Raw genomic sequence first — 15,088 nt, 5'->3', positions numbered from 1 at the left:
TGACTTTTTAAATCTTGTAGATAAGGATTTTTATAATCTTGTAGATCCATAAGTTCCTGTTGTGGCTAAGTGGTATCCACAAGGATGCAAGTTTGATCCCTGGCCTTGCTCAGTGGGTTAAGAAGCCAGCATTGCTGTGAACTGTGGTGTGGGTCATGGATTCAGCTCAGATCCTGTGTTGCTGTGGCTGTGGTATAGGCTGGCAGTTGCAGCTCCAATTTGACCCCTAGCCTGGGAACTTCCACATGCCCCAGGTGTGGCCCTAAAAAAAATTAAAATCTGTAGATCTGAACAAATATCATTTGAATTCTTAAGAAACATTGAAATCAGTTATTCAAACCTTCATGTTTCATTTTGAGAACAAAAATTGATCACTTAGGTAAGGTTTTAAAAATGCTGTAAATTCACAAGTAATCTATTGAATTGGAGGCCTTGGTAATCAAAAAAAGAGTCTACAACAAAGAATAGAATAAAAAAATTGTCTCTAAAAAATCACAAAATAATTAAAGTAACTTCCAAACCTAGAAAGGATATTTGCAAACTATCTGTTGAGTGAACAGTTTAGCCTTCTCTATCCTAGTTTTAATCACAGTTGAAACCATGTCCCAAATGTGCTATAGAAATTGGTGACTACCAGAGATTCATGAGCATGTCTTATAGCTTGTCAAAACCACTGCATTTGTAAATTATAAGTAATATTATATACTATTGTATATATATATATATATATATATGCAAGTGATAAGTAAATATTATATAAAGGGCAGGAAGGGAAATAAATGGTTTAGACCTTACAAATAGTGACTTATTTTTGGTAAAAACATTTTGGTTATTATTATGGTATAAGCATCTGATTGGTTACATCTAGATTCCCCTGTGTCCCTTGGGATTGTTTCTGGAGGGATCAAGAAGAACAAAGCATAGGTGAGAAGTGGGTAAAAATCTGAATACAGCAGTCTCAGATTTTTCTCTTTTATGATACGCTGTAAAGTTAGGTACATTGGTAAAATTTATATTTTTGGAAAATACCCAGTAGGGTAATGGTGACATATCCAGTATTCAGGTAAATATCCCTGAGACATGAAACTGAGATATTTTGAAAATAGTGCTGTATTTTCAAATTTGTGAGTGAATGGTAGAGACAGGAAATGGCATAATAGTCAGGATGGATTTTAAAGGCCATGTGATGGAGTTTAATCTTAGATTAGATTTGGGACCAGTGGGTTGGGAATAAATAAGGATCAGGCAATTTTCAGAAGTCTTTTATAAGTTCTTCTGGTGGCAGAAGTAGGACTCCTTCTAAATGATAATATTTAATATTGAGAATTTGTAGATCACTATTTCTAATAATAGATTAAACATGAGGAATGAATATTATAAACAAAAGATAATGTCAAATTAGGTATTAACAAAAATCACAACTGCAGCAAAAGTCATTGTATGTCAATCTTACTGTATGTGATAAGGCTAGGAGTATACATATTCCATACACCCCCAAATTAGACCAATGTTATAGATGTCAGGCATGAAGTATACCGTCTTGGTCTGTATTCTTGAAAAAGCAAGATAAAAATTCAGATGCTACCTGCTTTTGGTCAAGGGAAGCTTTTTTCAGTTTTTGTTTTGGTCTTTTTTTTTTTTTTTTGTCTTTTTGCTATTTCTTGGGCCACTCCCATGGCATATGGAGGTTCCCAGGCTAGGGGTCTAATCGGAGCTGTAGCCACCAACCTATGCCAGAGACACAGCAATGCGGGATCCGAGCCGCGTCTGCAACCTACACCATAGCTCATGGCAACGCCGGATCATTAACCCACTGAGCAAGGGCAGGGACCGAACCCACAACCTCATGGTTCCTAGTCAGATTCGTTAACCACTGCACCACGACGGGAACTCCTGTTTTGGTCTTTTTTTCAGGTTAGTTTCAATTGGAGGTCACCAGTGGATTGAGGGATCTGATCAAAATTGAGGGCCCTATTTAAATAAGATATATGGATCCAAAAGTCAATACCAGCAAGTTTTGTTTCATAGGGGCTAGTTAATAATATGTGATATGGTCTTTTACACTGAGGTTATAAGGCATATTTGTGAAGGTTTCTTTTCTGGTAAACATAATCACCTGTTTGTAGATCATGTTCTTTGGGGTCTACCTTTCCTGGGAGACTGCTGTTAAAACATCCCTGCACTAGAAACAAGAATTTTAGCCATTAATAATTTGAGCAGTTCATGGCAGTATGTTAAGTTTACCTTTAACCAAATTGGGCTTATGTAACCTGCTGTATATTTTTATTGTTCCTCCAGTGATTATTATAAAAGGAGAAATTCAGTGTTTTTCAAAAGGAATAAACCTTAGATTAAGTAACACCAATGGCAAGGCTTTTGACTAGGAGAGATTAAAAGATCCAACTTACTGAACCAATTAAGTCTTAATTATTTCATTAGTATGTTCTTCTAAATTGTAGATGCTAAGGACAAGTAAAAAATGCTGGAAAATAGGTCAGATTTTATAGATTGACTGAAAAACTTGTCCAGTAAAATGCATCCCTCAATTACTTTTTTAAAAAAATTTCACCCACTGTGTTGTAGCTCTGTGACATGGACATAACTCAGTGAGAAAATATGCATATCAATGCAAGTACATGTTTATATCCTCAAGATGGTGATATTTGTATAAAAATCTAATTCCCATGTAAGGGTCTTAAAGGTAAAAGGGAAGTGGCTTTTGAATGAACAAATAAGTTTACAAGGTATGTTTTAAGCAACGGTGATGATTTAGGTATACCTTAATGGCTTTTTTTAAAATTAAGGTATAGTTGATTTACAACAGTTCTTCAATTTCCATTGTGCAGCAAACTGACCAAATCACACAGAGTTCCTTGTGCTGTACAGTAGGGCCCCATTATTCATCCGTTCCAAATGTTTGCATCCAAAACCCCCAAACTCCCCATCCATCCCACTACCACTCCATCCCCTCTGGGAAACACTAGTGGCTATTTTTATGAAGGCACTGATAATATTGGTTTCCTCATAATATCATGTTTTCTGGGTCCTGATGTGTAAGCCTATGGATATTTGATAAAATAATTTCTTACAGGCACTGAGCCAAAACAAGTTTTTATTGGATCTGTATCATAAGTGATGATCACAGGATTTACAACTTTCATATAGCCATTTTTTTCCTCCTGAGAAATGTTTTGTGGTTTCTGCCAATAAATCTCACAAACTAGTAGAAGATTCAGCAATGGGGTTTTATTTACAGTAGGATAAAGGCAAAGAGGGGCATCTTTTCCCACAGTTATCAGCCAGATTATTTTCTTTATTCTTAGTTTGGTTTTAAATGGCCTCAGATTTTTATAGTGGCCAAAGTTTTTGGTTTTTGAATGGCCTCCATAAGGTCTAAGAAATATTGTCAATTTTTAATTGGCTGTCTTATGGACATCAAGGAACACTTTTGCTTATACAGTGTGCCAAAATCATGGGAAACACCAAAACATATCATCTATCTACCTATCATCTATCTATCTATATATCTATCTAGTCAGTTTGATCTTTTTGTACAATATAAGCTTGGTTAGAGTTACTACTTCAACTTGTTGAGCTGAAATAACAAAGATAGAATGTTTTTTACAATGATTTCACAGAGAGAGACAATATAGCCAAACCTACATTTTTTTGGTCATTTCTCAAATAAGAACCACTAGTAAACAGCATCAAATCAACCTTCAGCATCCATTCAGCTTGCCTCAAGAAAAATATTATCCCCCTACCATAGAAAGTCCACAAACAAATAGCCACTCCTGGTTGAGCCAAATGCCCTGAGACCCAAGGATGTTTTTAAGTACATGAGAATTAATCAAAATTGCCATTTCAGGTGGTAAGGCCAAGTCAGTACTATCATTTATATATTCAAGTTTTGCATTTTCTAAGGTGTGTTCTCTTCAAGATTCTCCCCAAGTTACAATTCACAACTTGGCTTCCTTATCTTGTCCTTCTGTCACCTTCAAGTAACAGCTTTGCAAATGGCTCGAAACTTTCTATCCGGAGAATAAACCCCTGCATCTCTGGTTTACAAGGTGGTTATGTCAAGAGTAATAACCTGAAGGATCTGAATCTGCTGAGGAGTCAGCAAATACTATTCTGGTTGCCTTGGTATCAAGTGTCTGTTGGTAATTTATCTTCCCCCTTGTGTATACCTGGGCAACTAAATTATCTCTTATGTCCAATAAAATAGGTGAAATAGTCACAATGGTATTGACAGTAGCTATTAAAAGAATTTGGGTAAAGTCAAAGTCCACATTTTGATAATGAATGTATGTATTAAATTATGTATGGTTTTATTTTGGATCTAATACCTTAAGCAGAGCTGCTGAAAGATCATTACATAGACTTTTTCCTAGTTAGTCAGCCTCATTTAATAGGAACAACGGTTTGTTAACTTCAACAGCCTTGAAGACATTGTTTATACAAACAGGCATATTGACAACATAGATGTACTTTTATCCTTGAATATCACACTGATAGCATACTCCTTCAGGTGCAATTCTGTTGCAAACTTGATCTACATTATCAGATACTGATCTTTCCATATTTGTTTTACCAACTTGAGGAGGGCCAGTGAAGCAAAAATTGGCTGTTAAAATTGTTTTCAGCTGTCTGTCAAATATTTCAGCACTTTTTGCCATGGCATAATGGCCATTATCCAGAAGAATTCAGGCAGCTTGAATGTTGAGATGGCCAGCTGTACTTCAGTTCCAAGGGATTTCCACAATAAGTTCTAGTCAGAGCATATTCTGTCATTGAATGCAGCAATTTTTAGTCTTTTTATCTTTTTGACACAGGCTTTATGGTTGTTTCCTGATCCATATATCATGACAATGTCATAATTATCTTAATCCTTATCCTCATTTTCTAATGTTCATGAGATGGATGTAACCCTACTATTATGGTGTATTAGAACAACTTATCATTATCTTCTTTGTGTTTTCTGGTTTTTTTCAAAGCAAATTTAATCCTTAAATTTGTTTGACAAATAGTGTTATCATCATCCTCAATATTTCCTCCAGATTCACAGTATCTAAAATCTAGAGCTTTTTTCTTTTTTTTTTTTGGTTTTTTGGATAATTGATGTCAGAATGTCTGGTAGAGCTATTGGAAGACTATCTAAAAGACATCTTGACTTAGCAACCACAGGGAAACACATATCCAAACATTTCGTAAAATTGTAGTCTGTATTTGTAAAACTCTTCTTATCCTAACTCCTTTCTAGTTTTACAGATGTTGAAAATTTCTCAAGCTGTTTCAACAGTTCCATTTCAACAAGATATGACTTCTCTTGAAAAACCTGTATGATCTGAAAGTAGCAAAGGTATGTAGAGTGAGGAGCCCACCAAAACCTGACAAAACCTGAACTGTCAGTGCAGTTGTTCCAATCCTGTGCAATGCTGGTGGGCCCTGATTATTGCTATCCATGTTGGTCATTTTGGAAATGAGGTCCAGGATGCTATTCTGCAGGCCATGAATGGCAGCTCTGCCCCAGCTGCCAATTGCAGAGCCAGTCAACAATAGGAAACAGACAATAGGAATTCTTCTGTGTCAGCAGCAGTGGAAGGTGGTTGGAGGAAAATTATGGAAAGATGAGAGAAAAAAATGTATATTAAATAAAAGTTTACTTGTTATGCAGATGAGTATATGAGGTGAAAAATATTATCTCTGAAAGTAGCTTTCTTCCTCCTACAGATATTTTACTAATGAAATTTATTTTATAAATATAAACTTCCTCTTCCAGAAGGAAGTGTATATTTTGTTTTAGTAAGTTAAGGAAGAGTTCATGAGCTTTTTCTGAATTAGCTGCATTCTCAATTGTCTTTAGCTCAAAATAATTTGTATACCAAAGTGGCATATTTTGGGATATCAGGTTCTGGCCTCCTTCAAGAAGAAGCAACTTGTTATGGACAGTCTTTTTTTTTTCTCCTTAACCCATAGACACCAAGTTTCTAGGGGCCACCAGCAAACAGGATTCTGACACAACAAGTTTCAGGGAATCGTCTTTATTCCCAAGGGACTAAGACATACCATTGGGGTATATCAGTACAGATCATGTAGCTATTGAAAAGAATACACATAAATTTAACGACCTGAAAATGGATGATAAATTTATCAAAAATTTTGAACTAATAATATTAAACCAAAGGTAATATAGATTTCAATAGGATATAGTAATATGATTAGTCAAATAACCATTAAAGACATTTATTTATTTATGTTTAAAATCAACTGTTATTTATTTTATTTTTTATGTAATGATTTTTATTTTTTTCATTATAGCTGGTTTTCAGTGTTCTGTCAGTTTTCTACTATATAGCATGGAAACAACCTAAATATCCATCAAAAGATGATTGGATTAGGAAGATATGGTATATATACACAATGGAATACTACTCAGCTCTAAAAAAGAACAAAATAGTGCCATTTGCAGCAACATGGATTGAACTAGAGACTCTCATTCTAAGTGAAGTAAGTCAGAAAGAGAAAGACAAATATCATTAAAGATATTTAATTCATATTTAAAAGGCTCCAGGTAATGAAATTTCCAGGCCCACTAAGAAATTCTACTGAGCTTTTGGATAAGAACAAATATGGATTGTACACAATAGTTTCCATAAAATGCAGTCCCTCTTAACCTAATTCCAGACTAATACAGGATAACAAAAGATAAAGCACAATAAAATAAATATATGCTATTTCCTATGACGAATAACTCTTATGATCTTAGATATAATACCATGAACAAAATATTAACAAACCAAATCAAACAATGTATGAAAATATCAATGCATTATTGACCAAAGGGGATTTATCCCAGGTATGCAAAACTGGTTCAATACTTGAAAAGTAATCAACAAATTAGTCTTATTAACAAGCAAAAGATGTTGAAAAACTTTGACAAAATCTAGCTCCTATTCATGACAAACTTTTTCAGCAAGTTTGAAATAGGGGAAAGTTACTTTCGCTTGAAGATTATCTACTAAAAATATACAGCTAATTTCACACTTATCAGTGACAGACTAAATGGTTTTCCTCACAATGGGGAACAAGAAAATTTTCACCTTTATTATCCAACAAAAACTAGATGTTTTAGCAAAAATAGAACAAAAAGAAATAAAAGGAACAAATTAAACTTTTTTTCCAATTGGATAATTCCCAAGAATCTGCCAAAAAATTCAGAGCTAATATATGAGTGCAAAAAAATCTCCAATACAACACCAAGACATCAAAGACCATCTTATTTCTATATACCAACAATAAGCCTACAAATTATAAAATCAGAAGCACTATGTAATTTAAAATCATACCAAAGAACACGAAAAGATCAGTTTTATACTCAATATAACATGTACAGGTTCCGTATGCTGAATATTATAAAATATTAATGTGATAAATGAAGATGTAAATAAATAAGTGGAGAGATGCACTGTTACCAAAGATAAACACAATGGACATTATTTAAAGTGGTGAAAATAGATGTTCTTTAAAAATTGCTTACAGTAGGGGAAATAGCTAAGCTACATTTTAATTTTTGCAGAGATGATTTTGGAGTTTTTAGAGAAGATGAGGGAGAGGGTAGTGTGGGGCTCAGTAGAGTCATAGAAGGGAAAAACATACAAAGGGTGTCAATGTATCCATAATTATGGCAGCTGTGTTTGTTAGCTGACAGTTCTTTGAGTTAGGATTCTGTCCTCTCAAAGGTTAAGAGAAATAGGTCTATCCTTCTTAAGGGTGTTTCAAAGAAATGCCTCTTGCCTCTCAGGTTCTTGAAATAATTGTGAAAGATACTTAATAATCAAAAGATTTTATTTTGTTTTGGTAAATTATTTAAGAAAGGGAGATCAGAGGTTTATCAAAAGGCATTTACTAGAAAAACACTAAATTTTCCTGTCAGCTGATATAAATTTCACAGGCAAATATTTTAATGTTAGGCTGAGGTAATTCTAGTTAAATGGACTAATGACGCTAGAAGCCATGCTAGGATTTAGTTAGGACTCATACTGCAGAGCTTTGGATGGAATTTGTGTGTGTGTGTGCTGAGAGTCTATAGTTCTAACCAAGCTCATGGATAGACCAATTATTACAGATATTAGTTATTCCCGTCATGGCTCAATGGTTAAAGAATGTGACTAGGAATCATGAGGTTGTGGGTTCAATCCCTGGCCTTGCTCAGTGGGTTAAAGATCCGGCATTGCTATGAGCTGTGGTGAAGGTCTCAGACGTGGCTCAGATCCAGTGTTGCTGTGGCTCTGGCATAGGCTGGTGGCTACAACTCCGATTAGACCCCTAGCCTGGGAACCTCCATATGCCATGGGAGCAGCCCAAGAAATGGCAAAAAGACAAAAAAAAATCTATAGGTCCAATATTACCCAAATATAAATTCCACCAAGTTATTTGTAGACAGAGGCAAGCTTATTGTAAAATTTATATGGAAAAGCACAGAGTACATACCTGAGAATGGTTAGAACAATTTTGACAGGAATTATGTATCAGTAAACACTTTAAATATTTCACATTACTCTGTAGATATTGTAATCACAGCACTGTCATTTTTTGTTGTGAGATAGGCACACACATCAATAGAAAAGAGAATCCAGAAATGGACCATACATATATGCCCTAATGATTTCTTTCTTTTTATGGCCGCACCTGTGGCATATGGGAGTTCCTAGGCCAGGGGTTGAATAGGAGATGCAGCTGCAGACCTATGCCACAGCCATGGCATTACTGTATCCAAGCATCATCTATGATCTACACTGTAACTTACAGCAAATCCAGATTCCCATACCATTAAGTCAGTCCAGGGATCTAACCCATACCCTCACAGAGACAATGTTGTGTCCCTAACATGCTGAGCTGCAAGGGGAGCTCCTGCCCTAACAATTTTTGACAAAATGTTGAAACAAATGCAGTTGGGGATAAATGACTTTTTACACTTGGTGTTGGAGAAACTGGACATTAATATGCAAAGAAAAGAATCTGCTAAAAATTACTACTCCACAAAAATATATCCAGAAAGGATCATAGATTTAAATATTACACAAATTACAAACTTGTAGAAAAATACATCATTAAAATCTTCAGAACTATAGCTAATCATAAAGTTCTTAGCTATGGCACAAATAGCATATTACGTAAAAACAGAAAATGTTAATTTGGATTTCATCACAGTTAAAGTGTTTTGTTTTTAGACTTATTGTTGCAAAGGGGGAGGGGGAGGGAGTGGGCTGGATTGGGAGCTTTGGGTTAAGAGATGCAGACTATTGCCTTTGGAATGGATTAGCAATGAGATTCTGCAGTGTAGCACAGGGAACTATGTCTAGTCACTTATGATGGAGCATGATAATGTGAGAATAAATGTATACATGTATGTGTAACTGGGTCAACATGTTGTACAGCAGGAAAACAAATAATGTATTAGAAAAATTAAAAAAATATTGTGAAGAATTTGAAAAGAAAAACTAAATGTTGGTATGAAAAATCCAAATCATTTATAACACCAAATCCTGACAAGGATGTGGATAAAAAAGAATTCTCATTCATTAGTGGTGGGAATGTAGAATGGTAATGCCACTTTGGAATACAGTTTGGCATTTTCTTACAAAACTAAAGTATATGATTCAGCAGTAATGCCCCTTTGTATTTACTCAAATGAATTGAAAATTATGGCCTCATAAAAATGTACATCTCTATATTTATAGCTGCTTTATTCATAATCCCCAAATCCTAGAAGCAACTAAGAGTCCTTCAGTAGTTTAATTGATAAATAAACTGTGGTACATCCAGGCAATAGGATATTATCCCATACTAAACAGAAATAAGCTATCAAGTTATGAAAAATATATGTAGATACCTTAAATGTATATTTCTAAGTAAAAGAAGCCAATAAGAAAATGCTGTAAACCATATTTTTTTTTACTTTTTTATTTTTTTTTTATTTTATTTTCCCACTATACAGCAAGGGGGTCAGGTTATCCTTACATGTATATATTACAATTACAGTTTTTCCCCCACCATTTCTTCTGTTGCAACATGAGTATCTAGACATAGTTCTCAATGCTATTCAGCGGGATCTCCTTGTAAATCTATTCTAGGTTGTGTCTGATAAGCCCAAGCTCCCGATCCCTCCCACTCCCTCCCCCTCCCATCAGGCAACCACAAGTCTCTTCTCCAAGTCCATGATTTTCTCTTCTGAGGAGATGTTCATTTGTGCTGGATATTAGATTCCAGTTATAAGTGATATCATATGGTATTTGTCTTTGTCTTTCTGGCTCATTTCACTCAGGATGAGATTCTCTAGTTCCATCCATGTTGCGGCAAATGGCATGATGTCATTCTTTTTTATGGCTGAGGAGTATTCCATTGTGTATATATACCACTTCTTCCTAATCCAATCGTCTGTTGATGGACATTTGGGTTGTTTCCCTGTCCTGGCTATTGTGAATAGGGCTGCAAAGAACATGCGGGTGCATGTGTCTCTTTTAAGTAGAGCTTTGTCCGGATAGATGCCCAAGAGTGGGATTGTGGCATCATATGGAAGTTCTATGTATAGATTTCTAAGGTATCTCCAAACTGTTCTCCATAGTGGCTGTACCAGTTTACATTCCCACCAGCAGTGCAGGAGGGTTCCCTTTTCTCCACAGCCCCTCCAGCACTTGTTATTTGTGGATTTATTAATGATGGCCATTCTGACTGGTGTGAGGTGGTATCTCATGGTTGTTTTGATTTTCATTTCTCTTATAATCAGCGATGTTGAGCATTTTTCATGTGTTTGTTGGCCATCTGTATATCTTCTTTGGAGAAATGTCTATTCAGGTCTTTTGCCCATTTTTCCATTGATTGATTCGCTTTTTTGCTGTTGAGTTGTATAAGTTGCTTATATATTCTAGAGATTAAGCCCTTGTCAGTTGCATCATTTGAAACTGTTTTCTCCCATTCTGTAAGTTGTCTTTTTGTTTTCTTTTGGGTTTCCTTTGCTGCAAAAAGCTTTTCAGTTTGATGAGGTCCCATGGGTTTATTTTTGCTTTCATTTCTGTTGCTTTTGGAGACTGACCTGAGAAAATATTCATGATGTTGATGTCAGAGAGTGTTTTGCCTATGTTTTCTTCTAGGAGTTTGATGGTGTCCTGTCGTATATTTAAGTCTTTCAGCCATTTGGTGTTTATTTTTGGGCATGGTGTGAGGCTGTGTTCTAGTTTCATTGCTTTGCATGCAGCTGTCCAGGTTTCCCAGCAATGCTTGCTGAATAGACTTACCTTTTCCCATTTGATGTTCCTGCCTCCCTTGTCAAAGATTAATTGACCATAGGTGTCAGGGTTTATTTCCGGGTTCTCTATTCTGTTCCATTGGTCTGTCTGTCTGTTTTGATACCAGTACCATGCTGTTTTGATGACTGTGGCTTTGTAGTATTTCTTGAAGTCTGGGAGAGTTATGCCTCCTGCTTGGTTTTTGTTTCTCAGGATTGCTTTGGCGATTCTGGGTCTTTTGTTGTTCCATATAAATGTTTGGATTGTTTGTTCTAGTTCTGTGAAAAATGTCTTGGGTCATTTGATAGGGATTGCATTGAATCTGTAGATTGCTTTGGGTAGGATGGCCATTTTTACAATACCGATTTTTCCGATCCAGGAACATGGAATATCTTTCCATTTCTTTACCTCTTCTTTGATTTCTTTGATTAAGGTTTTATAGTTCTCGGCATAGAGGTCCGTTACCTCTTTGGTCAGGTGTATTCCAAGGTATTTGATTTTGTGAGGTGCAATTTTGAAAGGTATTGTAATTTTGCATTCCTTTTCTAATGTTTCATTGCTGGTATACAGAAATGCAACTGACTTCTGAATGTTAAATCTTCTACCCTGCTGCTTTGCTGAATTTATTAATCAGTTCAAGGAGTTTTGGGGTTGAGTCCTTAGGGTTTTCTAGGTATAGAATCATGTCATCTGCATACAGTGACAGTTTGATCTCTTCTCTTCCTATATGGATGCCTTTGATTTCTTTTGTTTGTCTAATTGCTGTGGCTAAGACTTCCAAAACAATGTTGAAGCGGAGTGGTGAGAGTGGGCATCCCTGTCTTGTTCCAGATTTGAGTGAGAAGGCTTTCAGTTTTTCCCCATTGAGGATTATATTTGCTGTGGGTTTATCATAAATGGCTTTGATTATATTCAGGAATGTTCCCTCTATACCCACTTTGGCGAGGGTCTTGATCATGAATGGATGTTGAACTTTGTCAAATGCTTTTTCTGCGTCTATTGAGATGATCATATGATTTTTGACCTTTTTTTTGTTAATGTGGTGTATGATGCTGATTGATTTGCGTATGTTGAACCATCCTTGTGAACCTGGGATGATCCCAACCTGGTCATGGTGTATAATTTTTTTGGTATGTTGTTGGATTCGGTTGGCTAAGATTTTGTTGAGAATTTTTGCATCTATATTCATCAGTGATATTGGGCGATAGTTTTCTTTTTTGGTGGTATCTCTGCCTGGTTTTGGAATGAGGGTGATGGTGGCCTCATAGAATGTCTTTGGGAGTATTCCTTCTTCTTCAACCTTTTGAAAGAGTTTAAGGAGGATGGGCACCAATTCCTCTTTATATGTTTGATAGAATTCTGCTGTGAAGCCATCTGGTCCTGGACTTTTATTTGTAGGGAGTGATTTTATGACCTCTTCAATTTCATTTCTAGTGATCGGTCTGTTTAGTTGGTCTGTTTCTGCTTGATTCAGTTTTGGCAGGCTGTAAGATTCTATAGAAAATTGTCCATTTCTTCCAGATTGTCAAACTTGTTGGCATATAGTTGTTCATAGTATTCTCTTATGGTTTTTTGTATTTCTGCTGTATCCGTTGTGATTTCTCCTTTTTCATTTATATTTTTGGTTATTTGGGTTCTTTCTCTCCTCTTTGTAGTGAGTCTGGCCAGGGGTTTGTCAATTTTGTGTACCTTTTCAAAGAACCAGCTCTTGGTTTTATTAATTTTCTCTATTGTTTTTTGAGTCTCTGTTTTATTGATGTCTTCTTTGATCCTTTTAATTTCCTTCCTTCTGCTGACTTTAGGTCTTTTTTGTTCTTCTTTTTCTAATTCATTTAGGTGGAGGGTTAAGTTGTCCATTTGGGATCTTTCTTCTTTTTTGAGAAATGCCTGTATTGCTATAAATTTCCCTCTGAGCACTGCTTTTGCAGCATCCCAGAGATTTTGAGAGGTTGTGTCTTCATTATCATTTGTTTCAAGGTAGTTTTTAATTTCCTTCTTGATTTCCTCATGGACCCATTGGTTTTTTAGTAGCATGTTGTTTTTTTCTCCATGGAGTAGGTTATTTCTCTTTCCTTTTCCCATGGTTGATTTCTAATTTCATGGCATTGTGGTCAGAGAAGATACTTGAGATAATTTCTATGCTCCTAAATTTATTGAGATTCGCTTTATGTCCCAATATGTGGTCGATTCTTGAGAATGTTCCATGAGCATTTGAGAAGAATGTGTATTCTGATTTTTTTTGGATGTAGTGTCCTGAAGATATCAATGAAGTCTACCTTTTCTATTGTTTCCTTTAGGATCTCTGTTGCTTTATTGGTTTTCTCTCTAGAGGATCTGTCCATTGATGTGAGGGGGGTATTTAGGTCTCCTACTATGATTGTATTCTCATCAATATCTCCCTTTATGTCTGTTAATATTTGTTGTATGTATCTGGGTGCTCCTATGTTTGGGGCATATATGTTGATGATAGTAACATCCTCTCCTTGGATGGATCCCTTAATCATGAAATAGTGTCCTTCTTTGTCTTTCTTTATGTCTTTTGTTTTAAAGTCTATTTTGTCTGATATGAGCGTTGTGACTCCTGCTTTTCTGTCATGTCTATTGGCGTGAAATACTTTTCCCCACCCTTTCACTTTCAATCTATATGTATCTTTTCTCCTAAGGTGAGTTTCTTGTAGGAAGCATATTGAAGGTTTTTGCCTTTTTATCCACTCAGCCATTCTGTGTCTTTTGATTGGGGCATTCAGTCCATTGACATTTAAGGTGATAATTGATAGATGATTATTTATTGCCATTTGATCCTCGTGTTCCAGTTGATTCTATGGCTCTCCATTCTTCCTTTCTTTTTCTTTTTTTTTTTCTTTTTTTGGTTGGATGGTCTCCTGTTATTATCTGCTTGAGTGTATTTTTTTTTTCATTTTTTGCAAATGCAATATTTGGTTTTGTCTTGTGGTTGCCCTGTTTATTAAATATGCTAACCCCTTCCCATAATTGTGTGTTTTAGCCTGATGGTCCTGTAAGTTCAAACACTTCATTATTATATTAAAATTAAGAAGAGAGACATACATACAAACAAAAAGGGTTATCTACCTCCTAACATCCCTTGCCCACATTTTATGGTTTTGATAAGTGTTTTTCATTTTTTTCTTTTTAATTTTATTTTGTTTGAAGCATGTTCATGATTAAATCTGTATGCTGGCTTATTTGAGTGACTGCTCTCTGATTGAGGTTTCCTCAGTCCTAGTTCTTCATCTTCTTCTTCTTCTTTTTTTTTTCTTTTCTTTTTTCTTCCCTTTCCTTCATTTCTTTTTGGTTTAGAGAAGCCCTTTCAATATTTCCTTTAACCTGGGTTTTGTGTTGCTGTATTTTTTTTAGTTTATGTTTGTTGGAAAAAAATTTTATTTCCCCTTCTATTTTAAATGATATTCTTGCTGGATAAAGTATTCTAGGTTGCATATTTTTTCCTTTTATCACTTTAAATATCTCTTGCCATTCCCTCCTGGCCTGTAGTGTTTCTGTAGAGAAATCAGCTGATATTCTTATGGGGGTTCCCTTGTAGGTAACATTCTGTTTTTCTCTTGCTGCCTTTAGGATCCTCTCTTTATCACTAACTTTTGCCATTTTTATTATGATGTGTCTTGGTGTGGGTCTGTTTGGGTTCAGTTTGTTTGGGGCCCTCTGTGCTTCCTGTATCTTGAATCCAGTATCCTTTAGATTTGGGAAGTTTCCAGTGATAATTTCTTCAAATATATTTTCCATCCCCTTATCTTTTTCTACTCCTTCTGGAATTCCTATTATGC

At 35.5% G+C, this 15,088-nt stretch overlaps 1 pseudogene; it reads right to left on the bottom strand.

Annotated features, from left to right (window-relative positions):
• Nucleotides 3,713-6,095, bottom strand: LOC100625148 (annotated as a pseudogene).

Source organism: Sus scrofa, chromosome 2 (genome assembly GCF_000003025.6).
Source record: "Sus scrofa isolate TJ Tabasco breed Duroc chromosome 2, Sscrofa11.1, whole genome shotgun sequence".
Lineage (NCBI taxonomy): Eukaryota > Metazoa > Chordata > Mammalia > Artiodactyla > Suidae > Sus > Sus scrofa.
Note: the sequence above shows the minus strand (reverse complement) of the source record. Positions and strands in the feature narration are given on the sequence as shown.